We start from the raw sequence: 18193 nt of genomic DNA on the forward strand, positions 1-18193 counted from the left end.
TCTATTTTTAAATCATGCTGCTATGCTCTGTGCAGCAGTTCTTTTCCTGAATTATTTATCATTGTTTGGAGCTGAATGGAGCAGTATGTTTTTTTTACCACTGCTCATTAGAACTCACGTGTCTGTCTTCAGCTTGGTTGACAGATTTGGTTCATGTTAAATCCCACTGGTCCATTCTGGGAAGGCTGCAAGGCAGGGAACAGGCCACAGTCTGTGATACCCTGTAAGGGCATTCAGACTTTTGGTTATTGTTATTTCTTTTGGCAGCAGTGGGAAAAGAGAAGCTATGCCCTGTTCTTCCCTTCGACTCTGTTCAGAGACTGTGTTAAGATCATTTGTGATAATGTTTACTTTATGTTTTTATAGTAATTGTTGCATTTTTAGGAGAGATGAGGGAATAATCCCTATGAAAAGCACAGCATTAAATCAAGATTTCATTTTCATTTTAAATATGATCCAGATACTTGGGACACTAAAAATCTCTGGTCTTGGGATATGGGTTGTGAGGCATTTGTTCCTTTTGTTTGGGAATATTCCTTCTCATTGCCTGTTCTCTCACCTTCTTACAGACTGTAGGCTTGGAAAAAGGATGGCAAAATCTAAAAGCAAGGCAATTATTTTGAATGATATTTTTTCCCTTTTCTGTTTTCTGGTGCATCAGAATTAATGTTTCTCTTTTGTCTTCCTCCTGTGTTTTTTTTCCCCCTGCATCCTATCTTTCATGAAAAAAAATTTTTTGACATTGTTTTTTTTTCTCTTTGATAGATGAGCACACTACTACTTGGGTATTCTTTACTTTTTAAACTATTTGCCTTTTTCATGTCACTGTAGGTGGAAAGGGGATAGCTGTCAGTCATTTGGGCACTGGAGAAGGAAAAATCATGTTTGTCCCCCTAACCCTGTTGGCCATCTCTGAGTTTGCTTGTACCTTTTTAAAAAAAAAAAAACAACAATAGTATCTAGATTTGAGTTCCATTCTTGGACCACTGATGAAATACTGTTTTATAGTCTGAACCAGAACAAGAATTTTTGGCCTCTATTGCTACTTTTGGGTCAGTGCTACTGCCTGAGAAACTGGCCTTTCACTGCTCAGTGATTCCAGTTATTATCATCATGATCATTTCACTCCCCGGTGATAGTGGCTCTCAGTTGCATAAATCCCACATTTCTCAGCAGGACCTCAGGACAGCCCCACTCACATTTTCCTGACATTTCATTACACTCATTTCTTTGGACTGAGTCAGCCAAGTTGAACTAGACTAAATATACTATCTTTCCCTTGTGCTTTTGCTCTTCTCCAAGTCATCTTTGATTCTCTTTGCCAATACATTTCCACAATCCTTAAAATATCCAGTGCAAGATTAACATTTTTTAGGAAACTGTCCATGATTCTCTATTAATTTGAACTCTTAATTTTTGTATTTTTTGAGCCTTGTATTTTCAAGTTGCTGATGGTTTAAAGCACAATCCCTGTGTTCAAGGGGGTCTAATCTTCGGGGAAAATCAGAGATAAGTGGACTTGTTTTTCTTATTATTTTGCATTTCTGTTGTTTTTAATTTCACATATATGTCTTTAAATTCCAGATTATAATTGTAAGGGCAGGAGCAATTACCTTTCTTTCTATGGAATCTTATGAACTATTTCTGCTGCTCTTGGCACATGGTAGGCAGCTACCTGCCTTACCGCAGGGCAGACTCATTGGATAATAAGGTATCAGTGTAGGGTAAGAAGGATCCTAAGGGTTGAGGATTCTCTATTTTGTATATTTTAGAATGATAAGAATACTAAGAGTTTACAGTCTTACTTGGAATTATATTTTGGAGACTAAAATGACACAGACTAAAAATTGAAAGTCCAAAAAAACATATTTGGTTTCTGAAATAGCCATCCAAATTTTGTCTGCATAACAAAGTTAGAGCATATTTATTATTGGCAAGCTGGGAGGATGGTTTACTTCAGCAACTCTGTCCCTGCATGTCTGATGGTGGTGTTGTACATCCTTAATAAATTTGAGTTCACATTAGTTTACTGTCGAAATCTTTCAGGTGACATTCAGAACCAGAATTGCATATTATCTACAGGTTGTTAACTTCACTTTCCATCCCCCCATGACACTTTGCATGAGAGTTGAGTTTATCTTAGAGATCTTACTTCGAACTAGGATCCCTGACCTTTAAGAGTAGAGCTGTTGTGGCACCTGGGTGGCTCAGTCAGTTGAGCGTCCAGCTCTTGGTTTCGGCTCAGGTCATGATCCTAGGGTCGTGGGATTGAGCCCTGTGTTGGGCTCTATGCTGAGCATGGAGCCTGCTTAAGATTCTCTCTCCCTCTCCCCTGCTCATGCTTTTGTTTTAAAAAGGTTTTTTGTTGTTGTTGTTGTTGTTTTTAATTTAAGAGTAGAGCTATGTTTCATTTTTCTGACACTTTTTAGAGCACTTGGTGGTGTTAAGGTAGGGGGGTAGGAGAATGGGGGTAGGAAGCAGCATGAAGGTTCTTGAGGGAAGGCGAAGAGGAAAGCTACTTGAGACTACTTATTTGTCCATTCCTTCTGTATGAAATCAATCTCCTGACCAGTTATGTTGCCTTCTTTGCCCCTCTCCACCCACGACCCTGAATCTTCAGTCCCAGTGCTGCTGACTGTGTACAAAGTTAAGGAACAGTTCCTAAGTCCAGCCTTACTTCTGGCACCAATTATAGAATTTGAGGGTCCTCAAGACCACTTTTGAGTTCAGTACTTTGCCAGAAGGACTTACAGAACCTGTAAGTTTCTCATGAAAGCTGTTACACTCAAAGTTATGGTTTATTTTAGCAGAAGTTAACAAATTAAAATCAGCCAACAGAAGAAATGCATGAGGCAGAGTCTAGGAGGGATCTAAATACTGAGCTTATGTTTGTCCTCTCCCAGTGGAGTCATGAACAGTGTTAACTCTTCCTGGCAATGTGTGACAACACACATGGAATAATGCCAACCAGAGAAGCTCACCCAATCCTTGACGTCAAGTTTTTGTTGGGACTCCATCATGTATATGTGATTGTTGCCTTATGTAGCTGACCTCAGTGTCCAACCACTTCTGAAGTTGAGCTGATACTGTGCGACTCAGACTCCCCACTAAAAATCACATTGTTAGACTGTCTGGTACAACTCAAAGACCCCAGTAAACAAAGGCTTTCAACAAGCAGACATTTCCACAGTTTTTGGTTTATTACTCCCAGGAAGCTAAAGGCAAAGACCAGAGATACCTTTGAGCAAGTTTAAAGTCTTTACTATACACCGTGCTAGTTCAGGCTTTGGGCCCAACCAAGAGGAAGGGAAAGGGAAGTAGTTTAAAGTTTTTGAACCATGTAAATTTGTTTTTTGATCAGAAAATTTAACATATATAAACTGAATTTTTAAACAAAAGAAAGGAGATCCAAGTTGCTAGAGCTCCCAGGCACTTGAGAGAGGCAAACTCAGATCATCCCTTGTGGAACATATCTCAACCCTAGTTTCAAAGAATTCCCAAAGATAGATTGCCAACAAATAAGGGACGCCTGGGTGGCTCAGTCGGTCAATCAGCAGACTCTTGATTTTTGGCTTAGGTCGTGATCTCATGTTTCGTGAGTTCAAGCCACATGTCGGGCTCTTCACTGACAGTGCAGAGCCTGTTTGGGATTCTCCCTCTTCTCTCCTCTCTCTCTGTCAAAATAAATAAATAAACATTTAAAAAGTTATTAGGTTGCTGGAGCACCTAGGTGGCTTAGTTGGTTTAACATCCAGCATTAGCTCAGGTTGTGATCTCATGGTTTGTGAGTTTGAGCCCCTGCATTGGGCTCGCTGCTGTCAGTGCAGATCCTGCTTCAAATCCTCTGTCCCCCTCTATCTACTTCTCCCCAGCTTGTGCTCTCTTTTTCAAAAATAAACATTAAAGGGGAACCTGGGTGGCTCAGTTGGTTAAGTGTCCGACTTCAGCTCAGGTCATGATCTTGCAGTCCGTGGGTTTGAGCCCCGTGTCAGGCTCTGTGCTAACAGCTCAGAGCCTGGACCTGCTTTGGATTCTGTGTCTTCCTCTCTCTCTGCCCCTCCCCTGCTCATACTCTGTCTTTGAAAAATAAATGTTAAAAAAAAATAAACATTAAAAAATATTAGCTTGCCAACAAATAAGAGCTAAAAATAATAATATAATAACATCTCAAACAAGTCACTACAAACAAGAATCACGAGAAACAACTGATCTAGACCCACAGAAATAAAAAAATAATAATAATTCAAAGTTACAAACTCAGTGGAAGGGAACTTACAGTCCTGATCATGGTGGAGTAACAAGACGTTGACTTACGACCCTGCCTTAAATAAATACAAACAACTGAATAACTGGACAAAATATATTTTTAAAACTGTTTTAGACATTGGACAAAAGGTAGCACAGACCAGTGAAATCTCAGAGAAAGGAAACGATCAAATTGAGCCCTATGATAGCTCTGATGAAAGTTTCTAAGTACCTAGGATGAAAAGGGATACTCAAACAGAGCTGGCAGTCTCCCAGATTTGAGGATACAGAGGTAAAAGGTCAGAGAAACCAAAACAGCTAGAATCTGTGGGCAGAGTATGAGAGAAGAAAGCTTCACACAAAGGAGAGAGCTCCAGAGATTTTTAAGGCTTCTTCTAAACCTGCACTGTCCAGTACAGTAGCTCCTAACCTCATGTGATATTTAAAAATTCAGTTCTTGGGGTGCCTCGGTGACTCAGTCGGTTGAGCGTCCGACTTCAGCTGAGGTCATGATCTCACAGTTCGTGAGTTCGAGCCCCGCATCGGGTTCTGTGCTGACAGCTCAGAGCCTGGAGCCTGCTTCGGATTCTGTGTCTCCCTCTCTCTGCCCCTTCCCCACTCATGCTCTGTCTCTCTCTCTCAAAAATGAATAAACGTTAAAAAAATTTTTTTTAATAAAAAAAAAAAATTCAGTTCTTCGTTTGCACTGACACATTTCAAGTGCTCAGATGCCACAATTCCAGAAAGTTCTATTGGATTTTACCATCTTAGTTTTGTTAGCTGAGTGCAGCCAGTTTATGATTAGTGAGGAAACTAAACCCAAGGCCAGAAAAAGACCACTAGAGAGCATTAGGCAGAACAGTCCCTGGAATACAGGGCCACAAATATGTTGTGTTTCCACTAGCCAGAGCAGAAACATCTTCTAATACCTGGGACATTAAATGGAGGCACTAGAAGGGTATTTTCTCAATAAAGAGGTCAAATTAGCCCTAGTCTAGAGGACTTACCTTGGATTTGTCTAAAAGGCATAAAAGCAAACCTCAGAAGGATTAAATTGTTTCTAAGTCACAAATTCCTGAAACAAAGCTCAAGATTAAAGACTTAAAAAAAAATCACTGAAGCCAAGAATGCAAAATTTACGACATTTGGCATCCAGTCACAATTATCAGGCATATAAAGAAGCGGAGAATACAGTTCGTATTGAGGAGAAAAGCCAGTCAATAGAAGTAGGCCTAGAAATTACACAGATGATAGAATTAGTGGACAAGGACATTGTAACAGTTGTGTATGTTCAAAAAGCTAGAAGAAAGATTGAGCATGTTAAGTAGAGACATGGAAGATATAAAAATGATCCAAATCAAACTTCCAAAGATGAAAATTACAGTGTCTGAAATGAAAAATATAGTGGACAGCATTAATAGCACATTGCAGAAGAAAAAAATTAGTGAACTTGAAGACATAGTAATAGAAATATCCAAAATGAAATATAAGTGGGGCACCTGGCTGGCTTAGTCCATAAAGTCTGTGACTCTTGATCTCAGGGTTGTGAGTTCAAGCCCCATATTGGGTGTTGAGCTTACTTTTAAAAAATTTTTAATAAATATAAAGAAAAGATTGAAAATATAAATATACAGTGATGAGTCAATACTAACTGAACAGTGGGACAACATTAAGCAGCCTTTTTTTTTTTTCCATCATTAAGCAGTCTTAAGAATACATGTAACTGGAGTTTCAGGAACATGGGGGTGGGGATAGAAAAAATATTTGAAGAAATAATGACTGAGTATTTTCTAAATTTAACGAAAACTATAACATCTAAAGAGCTCATTTAAGATTTTTTTTCTTCATCACTGATTTTAAGCAATTTGATTATGCTATGTTTTGATGTAGTTCTCTTTGTGATTTTTCTGTTTTGGGTTCCTTAAGATGCTTACTAGGTCCATGGAGAATCCAAAAAGAACACTCATGAAGAGAGCTGTACCAAGAGCATGTTAATCAATTGTGTCCAACTAGTGAAAAGAAAAGTCTTCAAAGCAGAGAAAGAACTCACATTATATACAGAAAGGTTGTGGTCTGAATTGTGTCACCCCCCCCCCCCCCCACACACACCCAATTCATATGTTGAAGCTATAACTCCCAGTATTTCAGAATGTGACTGTACTTGGGGAAAGACCTTTATAGGGGTAATTAAGTTACAGTGAGTCTGTTGGGGGAGGGGGGCGGTGCCTGGCTGGCTTAGTCAGTAGAGCATGCAACTCTTGATCTTGGGTTTGAGCCACATGTTGGGTGTAGAAATTATTTTAAGGGCGCCTGGGTGACTCAGTTGTTTAAGTGTGTGACTCTTGATTTCAACTCAGGTCATGATCTCACAGTTCACAAGATTGAGTCCTGTGTCGGCATCATGGAGCCTGCTTGGGACATATTCTCTCTCTCTCTCTCTCTCTCTCTCTCTCTCTCTCTCTTTCCCCCCTCCCCTTTTTCTGCCCCTCCCCCACTTTCTCACACTTGCTGTCTCTCAAATAAATAAATAAACTTAAAAAAAAGGCGGGGGGGGGGGATGCCTGGTTGGTTCAGTCAGTTAAGCATCTGATTCTTGATTTTTGGCTCAGGTCTTAATCTTGCGATTTGTGAGTTCAAGTCCCACATCAGGCTCTGAGCTGACAGTGGGGAGCCTGCTTGAGAGATTCTCTCTTTCTCTCTCTGCCCCTCTCTGCTCCCCCAAAGAAAAACCAAATAAACATTAAAAACAAAAAAGAAATTACTTTAAAAAGTCTTTTTAAAAAGTGAGGCTGTTGGGTCCCTAATATAATCTGACTGGTGTCCTTATAAGAAGAAGAATTTTTTTTTTTTTAATGTTTGTTTATTTTTAAGAGAGAGGCAGTGGGAGCGGGGAAGGAGCAGAGAGAGACAGAGACACAGAATCTGAAGCCAGCTCCAGACTCTGAGCTGTCAGCACAAAGCCCTACATGGGGCTTGAACTCATAAGCAGTGAGATCATGACCTGAACTGAAGTTGGATGCTTAACTGACTGAGCCACCAGGCGCCCCAAGAAGAGGAAAGTTAAACATACAAAGGGACACCAGGGGCATGAGTGCATAGAGGAAAAACCATACAAAGACACAGAAAGTGGCCATCTGCAAGCCAAGGAGAGAGGCTCAGGAGAAACCAAACCTGTCAACACTTTGATCTTGGACTTCTAGCCTCCAGACTGTGAGAAAGTAGATTTCTGTTGTTTAAGCCATTCCATCTTTGATATTTTGTTATGGCAGCCTTGACTAATACACAAGGTAAGAATTTTGGCAGACTTTTCATCAGAATCATTGCAAGCCAGAAGATATTGGAGTGGTAAATTAAAGTGCTAAATGAAAAAGCCTATAAAGCTAAAATTGTATGTGAAAATGCCTTTCAAAATTGAAGAGGAAAATGTGCAGAATGGGCAAATCCCTAGGGTCAGAAAATGCATTTGTGGTTGCTTAGGACTGAGGATAGGGAGAAAATGGGGAGTTATTGCTAATAGGTATAGGGGTGATGAAAATATTCTAAAATTGATGTTGGCGGTGGAAGCACAACTCTGAATATACTAAAAGCCAGTGAATTGTGGACTTTAAGTAGGTGAGTTATATGGTATATGAATTTTATCACAATAAAAATAATGAAGATGAAATAAAGCCTTTAGAAATACACAAGAGACGTGGTGCCTGCGTGGCTCAGTCAGTTGAGCGTCTGGCTCTTGATTTCAGTTCAGGTCATGATCTCATGGTTCTCAGTCTCCGCGTAGAGCTCTGCACTGACAGCATGGAGCCCACTTGGGATTATCTCTCTCCCTCTCTCTCTGCCCCTTCCCTGCTCACGTTCTCTCTCTCTCAAGAATAAATAAACATTTAAAAAAAAAAACCCAGTAAAAATAGGGGTGCCTGGGTGGCTTCAATCAGTTAAGCGTCAGATTTGGCTCAGGTCATGATCTCACAGTTTGTGTGTTCGAGCCCCACATTGGGCTCTCTGCTGTCAGCACAGAGCACGCTTCAGATCCCTGTCCCCCTCTCTCTCTGCCCCTCCCCCACTTGTGTTTTCTCTCTCTCTCTCTCTCTCTCAAAAATAAACATTTAAAAAAAAGAATGCAAAATTACAAATACAAAATTTTAAAAAATACAGTAAGAATAAAATATACAAGAGCTGATAGAATTAAACCATCAAGCTACCACTATAAGAAATGTTAATGGCAGGAGAAAATTACACTAGATAGAAATTTAGATTTACATGTAAAAATGAGAATCAGAGATCTATATGGAAACTATTAAGAGTTCTTTTATTCAAAAACCACTTAAAAGATAACTGTTCAAAACAAAATAATAAAACTGTATTGTGGGATTTATAACGTGTAGAAATAAGATGTATGACAGCAGTTGCCCAAAAGTGTGGGAGAGGTAAAATGGAAGTATACTAAAGTTCTTATAACATATGCAAAATGGTATATTATTTTAAGATAGATTATGATACATTAAAGATTTATGCTTTAAATCCTAAAGAAACTACTTAAAAAAATCCAAAGAGGTATAATTAACAAGCTCATGAAAGGAGATAATTGAATCATAAAATGCTTAATTAAAAGACATCCAAAAAAGGGAAGATGAACAGATTGGACAAGTAGGAAACAAATAGCAAGATGGTTGACTTAAATCCAGCCATATAAATAATCACATTAAATGCAAATGATCTAAACACTACAATTAATAGTTGCAAATTATCAGATTGCAGTTAACAGGAAGACCTAGTTAAGTGTTGTCTATGAGAAGTCAGACGAAAAGTACAGGATGGAAAAAGATATATTGTGCAGACACTAATCAGGGGTTACTGTACTAGACAAAGTAGTTATTACTTTACTTTGTAAATATTACAAGGAATGTTATCATGGATATGGAGTATGATTTTGTGATGAAAATGTGGTCAGTTCTTCAAGAAGACTAAAAATCATAAATGTGCATTTAATAACAACTTCGAAATTTATGAAGCAAAAAGTAATAAAAGTGAAAGAGAGAACCCATCAGTATAGTTGGAGATCTCAATAGTACTTTTTCAAAATTATTGGTTGAACAGTTAGACAAAAAAAATCAGTAAGTAACTTGACCTGGTTGACTAACTTGATCTGGTTGACATTTGCTGACCACTCTACCTGACAACAACATGATACTGTTCTTTGCTAGTGTTCATAGGATATCTACCAAGATAGACAATATTCTGGGCCATAAAAGAATTTCAGTAAATCTGGGGTTTAAATTTTACAAAGTATGTTCTTTTATCATAAGGAGATTCAACTAGAAATCAGTAACAGAAAAATACCTGGAGAACTCCCAAACATTTGGAAATTAAACATATTCTGAATTAGGTATCAAAGAATGATAAGAAAGTTTTAGAAAATTAGAATTTTTTTTTACAAAAGTTTATTTATTTTAGTAATTTCTACACCCAAGGTGGGACTTGAACCCATGACCTTAAGATCAAGAGTCACACACTCTTCTGACTCAGCCAGGTTCTCCTAGAAAATGTTTTTAAAAGAATGAAAATGAGAACATGACATAGCAAAATTTGTGGGATGCAGTTAATGCAATACTTAAAAGGAAATCTATAACATTAAATGCATATATTAGAAAGAAGAAAGATCTAAAATTATTGACCTAAGCTTCCACTTTAAGAAATGAGGAATAAAGGACACCTGTGTGGCTCAGTCAGTTAAACATCTAACTCTTGATCTTGGGGTCATGAGTTTAAGCCCCACATTGGGCTCTACGCTAGGTGTACTTCAAAACAAAACAAAACAAAACAAAACAAAAAACAACAAGTCAAGGTTAGTTTAGCATTCAAAATTCAAACAATATATGTAATTCAATGTACTAACAGGCTAAAAAAGAAAATACTATGATTATCTCAAGAGAAACATTAAAGGCATTTGGGAAAAAGTCAACTTGCAATCATTTTAAAAACTTTCAACAAATTAGAAGGGAACTTCCTTTAAAAAAAAAAAGATTTTATTTTTAAGTAATCTATATCCACCGTGGGGCTTGAACCTACAGCCCTGATATCAAGAGTCGCATGCTCTACTGACTGAACCAGCCAGGCACCTCTAGAAGGGAATTCCCTCAGTCTGATACAGGACATCTTTGAGAAACCAATAGCTAATACTGTATGTAATAAAGAAAAAATCCTTTGCTCCTAAGAACAAGAACAAGGCACGAATGTTGGGCTTCACTGCTTCTTTTCAACATAGCATTGAGGATTCTCACCAGTGCAGTAAGCTAAGAGGGGAAGAGGAGCAATAAAAGGCGTAAGTTTGAAAAGGGGAAAAAATAAAATTTAACCACTGCAAAGGATAGCATCATGTATGTAGGAGAACATGAGGAATCTGCAAAATAGATTATTTAAGTTGAGGAAGGTTGTGGGATACAAAGTCAGTATGTAAAAATCACTTGTGTCTTTATATACTAGGAGCAATCTGAAATTGAGGTTGAGGAAGTATGTCGTTTATAGATAGCGTAAAATTTGACAAGACACATGCAATAGCTGTATATTGAAAACTGCAAAACGTTGCTTTTATGGATTGGGGGATTCAATATTGGTAAAATTGCAGTTCTTCCCAGATCTACATATTCAGCATGATTGCAGTCAATCACCACACTGACTAAAATTTATCTGAAGACACAAAGGGTCTAGAATAGACCAAACAAATTTGAAAACAAAGATCAAAATTGAAGGATTTATACTACCTGATTTCAAGACTTACTGTAAAGGTTTGGTAATTAAGATAGTGTGGTATGAAAATAAACCTATAGACCAGTGGAAGGGAAAGAAGCTCAGAAGTAGATCCACATGTGTATGGTCAATTGATTTTTGACAGCTGCCAAGGTATTTCAGTGGGACAAGGAAAACTTTTTTATTTTTATTTTTTATGTTTTTATTTTTATTTTTGAGAGACAGACAGAGTGTGAGTGGGGGAGGGGCAGAGAGAGAGGAACACACAGAATCCGAAGCTGGCTCCAGGTTCCGAGCTGTCAGCAAGAGCCCGATGTGGGGCTTGAACTCACAGACTGTGAGATCATGACCTGAGCTGAAGTCGGTCATCCAACCGACTAAGCCACCCAGGTGCCCCAAGGAAAACTTTTTAATCAGCGATTTTTAAACAATTAGATAGACGTTGTAAAGGAGGAAATATCTTTTTTCCTTCTACTCTTTCAGGTTCCCAGCTAGATTTCTGTAATGAAAGACAGATTAACAAGAGAAAAACAAGTTTATTGACATACAATACATGAGAGAAACTCCTGGGTAACTCAAAGGTTTGGTTAGAAGTTAAGTTTGTATAGCTAGCATCTTAAAGAAATTTTTAGAGAAGTGATAAGACAAAGGAAAAGGACCCTGAGTCTCTAGGGGTGGCAAATTGTGGGAAAGCAAATGTAAGTGAAACTAATGGTAGGTAAAGACTCCTTAATAAAGTTTGTTGTGTAGAACTCTCTGGTGCCATCTCCAGGCTGATAAGGTTTGTCTCCTGTGATTAATTTCTTTCCTTAGTGGGTGAAGAGGGGAGAACAACTGTAAATTTACTTCCTTTTAGGCAGATAGAAGGAGGGCAAAGAGCTTTTCTTTTATCTGGTTACTTTCCTTCTGCTCGAAATAATCTTATGCCAAAGTGGCATATTTGGGGTGGCAAATTCTGCAATCCTTCACCACATTAAAAAAAAAACAACAAAAAACCTCCAACCTTATTTCGCATCACCAAAAGAATAACTCAAATGGATCATGGACTTATATGTAAGGGCTGAAATTATTAAATTCTAGAAGAAAATGTCTGAGAAAATCATTGTGATCATAGATTAGGCAAAGATTTTGTAAATTGAACACAAATCACACAAAGTATAGAAGAAAAAAATTGATGTTTGATTTCATCAAAATAACATTTCTCTTTTATTTTTTTAATTTTTTTTTAACTTTTTAAAAAATGTTTATTTGAAAGAGAGAGACAGAACTCAAGTGGTGCAGGGAGAGAGAGAGAGAGACACAGAATCCAGAGCAGGACTCAGGCTCCAAGTTGTCGGCACAGAGCCTGACACGAATCTTGAACTCACAAACTATGAGATCATGACCTGAGCTGAAGTAAGATGTTTAACCAACTGAGCCACCCAGGCGCCCCTTAATATTATTTTTTAATGTTTTACTTACTTATTTTCAGAGAGAGAGTGTGAATGGAAGAGGGACAGAAAGAGAGAGACAGAATCCAAAGCAGGCTCCAGGTTCTGAGCCATCAGAACAGAGCCCAATGTGGGCTCAAGCTCACAAACAGAGAGATCATGACCTGAGCCAAAGTCGGATGCTCAGCCAGCTGAGCCACCCAGGTGCCCCTAAAATTTCTCTTTTAAAAACCGTAGGGGGTGCCTGGCTGTCTCAGTCTGTAGAGATGTGACTCTTGATCTTGGGACTGTGAGTTCAAGCCCCACACTGGGTATAGAGATTACTTAAAAATAAAATCTTAAAAAAATAAAGACATGGTAAATAAAATGAAAAGGCAAGCCACAAGGGCACTTGGCTGGCTCAGTTGGTGGAGCATGCGACTATTGATCTTGGGGTCCTGAGTTCGAGCCCTATGTTAGGTACAGAGCTTACTTAAAAAAAAAAAAAAAAAAAAAAAAGACAAGCCACAGACTGGCAGAAAATGTAAGTTTAAGGAAATACTTCAATGTGGGATATATGAAGAATGCTCCTAATTCAACAACCCAGGGGTGCCTGGGTGGCTCAGTCGGTTGAGTGTCTGATTCTTGATTTTGGCTCTGGTCATGATCTCTCAGTTCCTGAGATCAAGCCCATTGCAGAGCCTGCTTAGGATTCTCTCTCTCTCTCTCTCTCTCTCTCTCTCTCTCTCTCTCTCTCAAAATAAAATAAATAAACTTAAAAAGAAGACAACCCAGGGGTGCCTGGGTGGCTCAGTCAGTTGAGTGTCTGATTCTTGGTTTTGGCTCAGGTCATGATCTTGAGATTTCATGAGTTCAAGCCCTGCATTGGGCTCTGTGCTGGCAGCAGAGAGCCTGCTTGGTATTCTCTGTCTTCCTTTCTCTGTGCCCCTCCCCCACTTGCACTGTCTTCTCTCTGTCAAAATAAATAAATAAACTTAACAAAAATAAAAATATTTGATTACAGTATCCATACATGGTTATTAAAAACATTTTAGAAGATGTGGGTGAGTAAAACTATATGAAGAAGAAAATATCACCTGTAATCATTCCTGAGGGAGATACTTGTTAAATTTTTATTATATCTTTTATCTTTTTTTCATACATATTTACAGTTAATATCATCATGTATATATAGTTTTGCATAAGATTTGTGTGTAGACTATCACATTTCCCTTGTCATTAAAATAATTTATAAACACATCATGAGGGTGACTTTATATTCATTGTTTGAATTTGTCGTCATTTATTATTATTCTTTTTAGCTATTTATTTCCAGGTTTTTCTCTTTTAAAAATAATGGTTGTGAACATTTTTATTTTTTTATTATTTTTATTTATTTATTGCTTATGAACATTTTTTTATACAAATGTTTTATATATTTGTGATTATTGAAGAATGAGATTTCAATGAAAAGTATTTAAAATGCTTAGCGTAGTACCTAGAACATAGAAAATACTCAAAAAGATTTTGGCAAATGCATCTTGCTTTTATCACTTAATATGATTTGGGGATCTTAATATACTTTATATGGATTTAGTTAATGATTCTTTAAGAGAATAATTTTGTTAAGTAACATTAGGACTCAAATATATTTCAGTCTGTCCATCTTACCGTCTCTCTGCTCTAGCTACCACCTCATTAATCTTTACAGCAAAATTATTTGAAAGAGTTCTCTATTCTTGCTATCATAAATTGATCTCCTTTTTTCTTTTGAACCCACTCTGTTTTGGCTTTTACCACCACTGCTGTCTATTCCTAAATCCAGTAACCAGTTGTAAATTCTCATCTTACTGACCTATCAGTATTTGACAGTGTTTATTGCCTTTTCCTTGAAATGTTTTTTTCACTTGGCTTCCAGAACATCACACTTTCCTTTCTAAATGCCATTCCTTCTTAGTCTCCTTTGCCAGTTCTCCTGGCTTTTTTTTTTTAAATGAAAAAAATCTCGAAAATACAAAGTAAAGACAGTATTATAATGAATCTACCCCATGTACCCTTCGATAATCATCAGCATTCTACCATTTTTGCTTACTCTATACTACCTCCAGTCATTGCTTACCCCTATTTATTAATTGTCTTATTTTTAAAAGTCATATGTATTGAAGTATGATTTACATAGAATAACATTTACCTTTGTTAGGTGAACAGTTCTACAAAAGTTTTTTATTTAAAAAAATTTTTCTTTAACGTTTATTTATTTTTGAAAGAGAAAGAGAGACAGAGACAGAGCACCAATGGGGGAGGGGCAGAGAAAGAGGGAGACACAGCATCCGAAGCAGGCTCCAGGCTCTAAGCTGCCAGTACAGAGCCTGATGTGGGGCTTGAACTCACAAACTGTGAGATCATGATCTGAGCTGAAGTTCGATGCTTAACTGACTGAGCCACCCAGGCGCCCCTGAACAGTTCTATAAAATTTTGACAAAATATACAATCTTGTAACCACCACAGTGTAGACACAGAATATGTCCATCACCTTAAATGGTTCCCTTTTGCCCCTTGTAGTTGTTCCTCTTTCCATTGACTGACTGAAGAATATTTAGGTTGTATCCTTTTTTTTTTTTTTTTTTTTTGCAATTATAAATAGAGCAGCCATAAACATACTTGTACAGGTTTTGTATGAATGTAAGTTCTCTGGGGTAGATAGCTAGGAGTGGATCTGCTGGGTCATAGGGTAGGTGTATTTTAACTTAATAAGAAACTACCAAACTGTATATCCAGAGTGGCTATACCAATCAACGTATGAGAGTTTCTTTTTTTTTTTTTTTTTTTTTGTATGAGAGTTTCAATGTATGAGAGTTCCAGTTGCTCCATATATTCACTAGAATTATCAGTATTTTATATTTAAGTCTTTTGCCCCATTTTAAGTTGGATTTTCTTTCTTTTTTTTTCTAATATGAAATTTACTGTCAAATTGGTTTCCATACGACACCCAGTACTCATCCCAACAGGTACCCTCCTCAATACCCATCTCCCAGTTTTTAAGAGTCTCTTATGGTTTGGCTCCCTCCCTGTCTAATTTTTTCTTCCTTCTCCTCCCCCATGGTCTTCTGTTAAGTTTCTCAGGATCCACATATGAGTGAAAACATATGGAATCTGTCTCTGTATGACTTATTTCACTTAGCATAACGCTCTCCAGTTCCATCCACGTTGCTACAAAAGGCCATATTTCATTCTTTCTCATTGCCACGTAGTATTCCATTGTGTATATAAACCACAATTTCTTTATCCATTCATCAGTTGATGGACATTTAGGCTCTTTCCATAATTTGGCTATTGTTGAAAGTGCTGCTATAAACATTGGGGTACAAGTGCCCCTATGCATCAGCACTCCTGTATCCCTTGGGTAAATTCCTAGCAGTGCTATTGCTGGGTCATAGGGTAGATCTATTTAATTTTTTGAATTACCTCCACAATGTTTTCCAGAGCGGCTGCACCAGTTTGCATTCCCACCAACAGTGCAAGAAGGTTCCCATTTCTCCACATCCTCTGCAGCATCTATAGTCTCCTGATTTGTTCATTTTAGCCACTCTGACCAGTGCGAGGCGGTATCTCAGTGTGGTTTTGATTTGTATTTCCCTGATGAGGAGCGATGTTGAGCATCTTTTCATGTGCCTGTCAGCCATCTGTATGTTTTCTTTAGAGAAGTGTCTATTCATATATTCTGCCCATTTCTTCACTGGGTTATTTGTTTTTTGGGTGTGGAGCTTGGTGAGTTCTTTATAGATTTTGGATACTAGCCCTTTGTCAGATATGTCAGTTGCAAATATCTTTTCCCATTCTGTTGGTTGTCTTTTAGTTTTGTTGATTGTTTCCTTTGCAGTGCAGAAGCTTTTTATCTTCATGAGTTCCTAATAGTTCATTTTTGCTTTTAATTCCCTTGCCTTTGGAGATGTGTCAAGTAAGAAATTGTTGCGGCTGAGGTCAGAGAGGTTTTTTCCTGCTTTCTCCTCTAGGGTTTTGATGGTTTCCTGTCTCATATTCAGGTCCTGTATCCATTTTGAGTTTATTTATGTGAATGGTGTAAGAAAGTGGTCTAGTTTCATTCTTCTGCATGTTGCTGTCCAGTTCTCCCAGCACCATTTGTTAAAGAGACTTTTTTCCATTGGATATTCTTTCCTGCTTTGTCAAAGATTAATTGGCCATACTTTTGTGGGTCCAATTCTGGAGTCTCTATTCTATTCCATTGGTCTGTGTGTCTGTTTTTGTACCAATACCATGCTGTCTTGATGATTACAGCTTTGTAGTAGAGGCTAAAGTCTGGGATTTTCTTATTATTGAGTTTTGACAGTTCTTTATTCTGGATACAAGTCATTTGTTGTATACATAATTTGCATATATTTTCTTCCATCTGGTGTCTTGTCTTTTTATCTTAGCAGTGCCTTTTGCTGAACAGAAGTTTTATTGATAAAGTCCAACTTGTCATTTTTTTCTTTTATGGATTGTGCTTTTGGTATCTTATTTAAGAACTCTTTGCCTAATTCCAGGTGACAAAGATATACTCTTACGTTTTCTTCCAAACATTTTATAATTTTACATTTTCTAGGTAGATCAACAATCTATTTTGAGTTAATTTTTGTGTAAGGTTTAGGTTTATTTTTACATTTGTATATCCAGTGTTTCTATGCCATTTGTTAAAAAGACTGTCCTTTCTCCATTAAATTGTTTTTGAACCTTTGTAAAATATGTCTGTTGTTATATTTGTAGGGGTTTATTTTTTGATTTCCTATTCTGTTTCATTGATCTATTTGTTCCTCCCATCGCCAATTCCATACTGTCTTGATTATTTTAACTCTATAGTAGGTCTTAAAATTGGGTACTGTGAAGGGTGCCTGGGTGGCTCAGTTAGTTAAGTGTCCGACTTTGGCTCAGGTCATGATCTTGTGGTTCGTGAGTTTGAGCCCCACATCTTGCTCTGTGCTGACAGCTCAGAGCCTGGAGCCTGCTTCGGATTCTGTGTCTCCCTCTCTCTCTGCCCCTCCCCTGCTCTTTCTGTCTTTCTCAAAAATAAACATTAAGAAAAAAATTTTTTAATTGGATACTGTGATTCCTACAACATTATTCTTCAAAGTTATTTTGACTGTTCTGCTTTTTTGCCTTTCCATATAAATATTGGAGTTACTTTTATCTACAAAAAAATCCTACGGGGATTTTTTTTTTTTTTTTGGGACAGAGAGAGACAGAGCATGAACGGGGGAGGGGCAGAGAGAGAGGGAGACACAGAATCGGAAACAGGCTCCAGGCTCCGAGCCATCAGCCCAGAGCCTGACGCGGGGCTCGAACTCACGGGCCGCGAGATCGTGACCTGGCTGAAGTCGGACGCTTAACCGACTGCGCCACCCAGGCGCCCCCCTACGGGGATTTTGAATGGAATTGTACTAAATCTAAAGATCATTTTGGGGAAAATTGATATCTTTACTATGTTGAGTCTTCTAGCCAGTAAAAACGGTATGTCTTTCCATTTGTTTAGGTCTTCAGTTTCTTTCTTCAGTGTTTTTGTAGTTCTTAGGGTAAAGATCCCGTACATGTTTTGTTAAGTTTATACCTAAGTATTTAATTTCGAGGCAGCGATCATAAATGGTATTTTTGTAGAATTTTTGGTTTTCAGTTATTCATTGCTATATATGGAAATTTGATTGGGCAGTGCTGACTTTGTGTCCTGTGATCTTGTTAAACACAGTTACTAGTTCTAGGGTTTTGTGTGTGTGTAGAGGGGTAGTTTCATGTATTTTATATGT

General features: G+C 37.8%; 1 protein-coding gene across 15 annotated transcripts in view; it reads left to right on the forward strand.

The window, feature by feature from the left end:
• R3HDM2 (R3H domain containing 2) overlaps positions 1-18193 on the forward strand; it is a 160820-nt gene that overhangs the window by 64922 nt on the left and 77705 nt on the right. The window lies entirely within an intron of this gene.

Source organism: Panthera pardus, unplaced genomic scaffold (assembly GCF_024362965.1).
Source record: "Panthera pardus isolate Hobbes unplaced genomic scaffold, ASM2436296v1 HiC_scaffold_6, whole genome shotgun sequence".
Taxonomy (NCBI): Eukaryota; Metazoa; Chordata; class Mammalia; order Carnivora; family Felidae; genus Panthera; species Panthera pardus.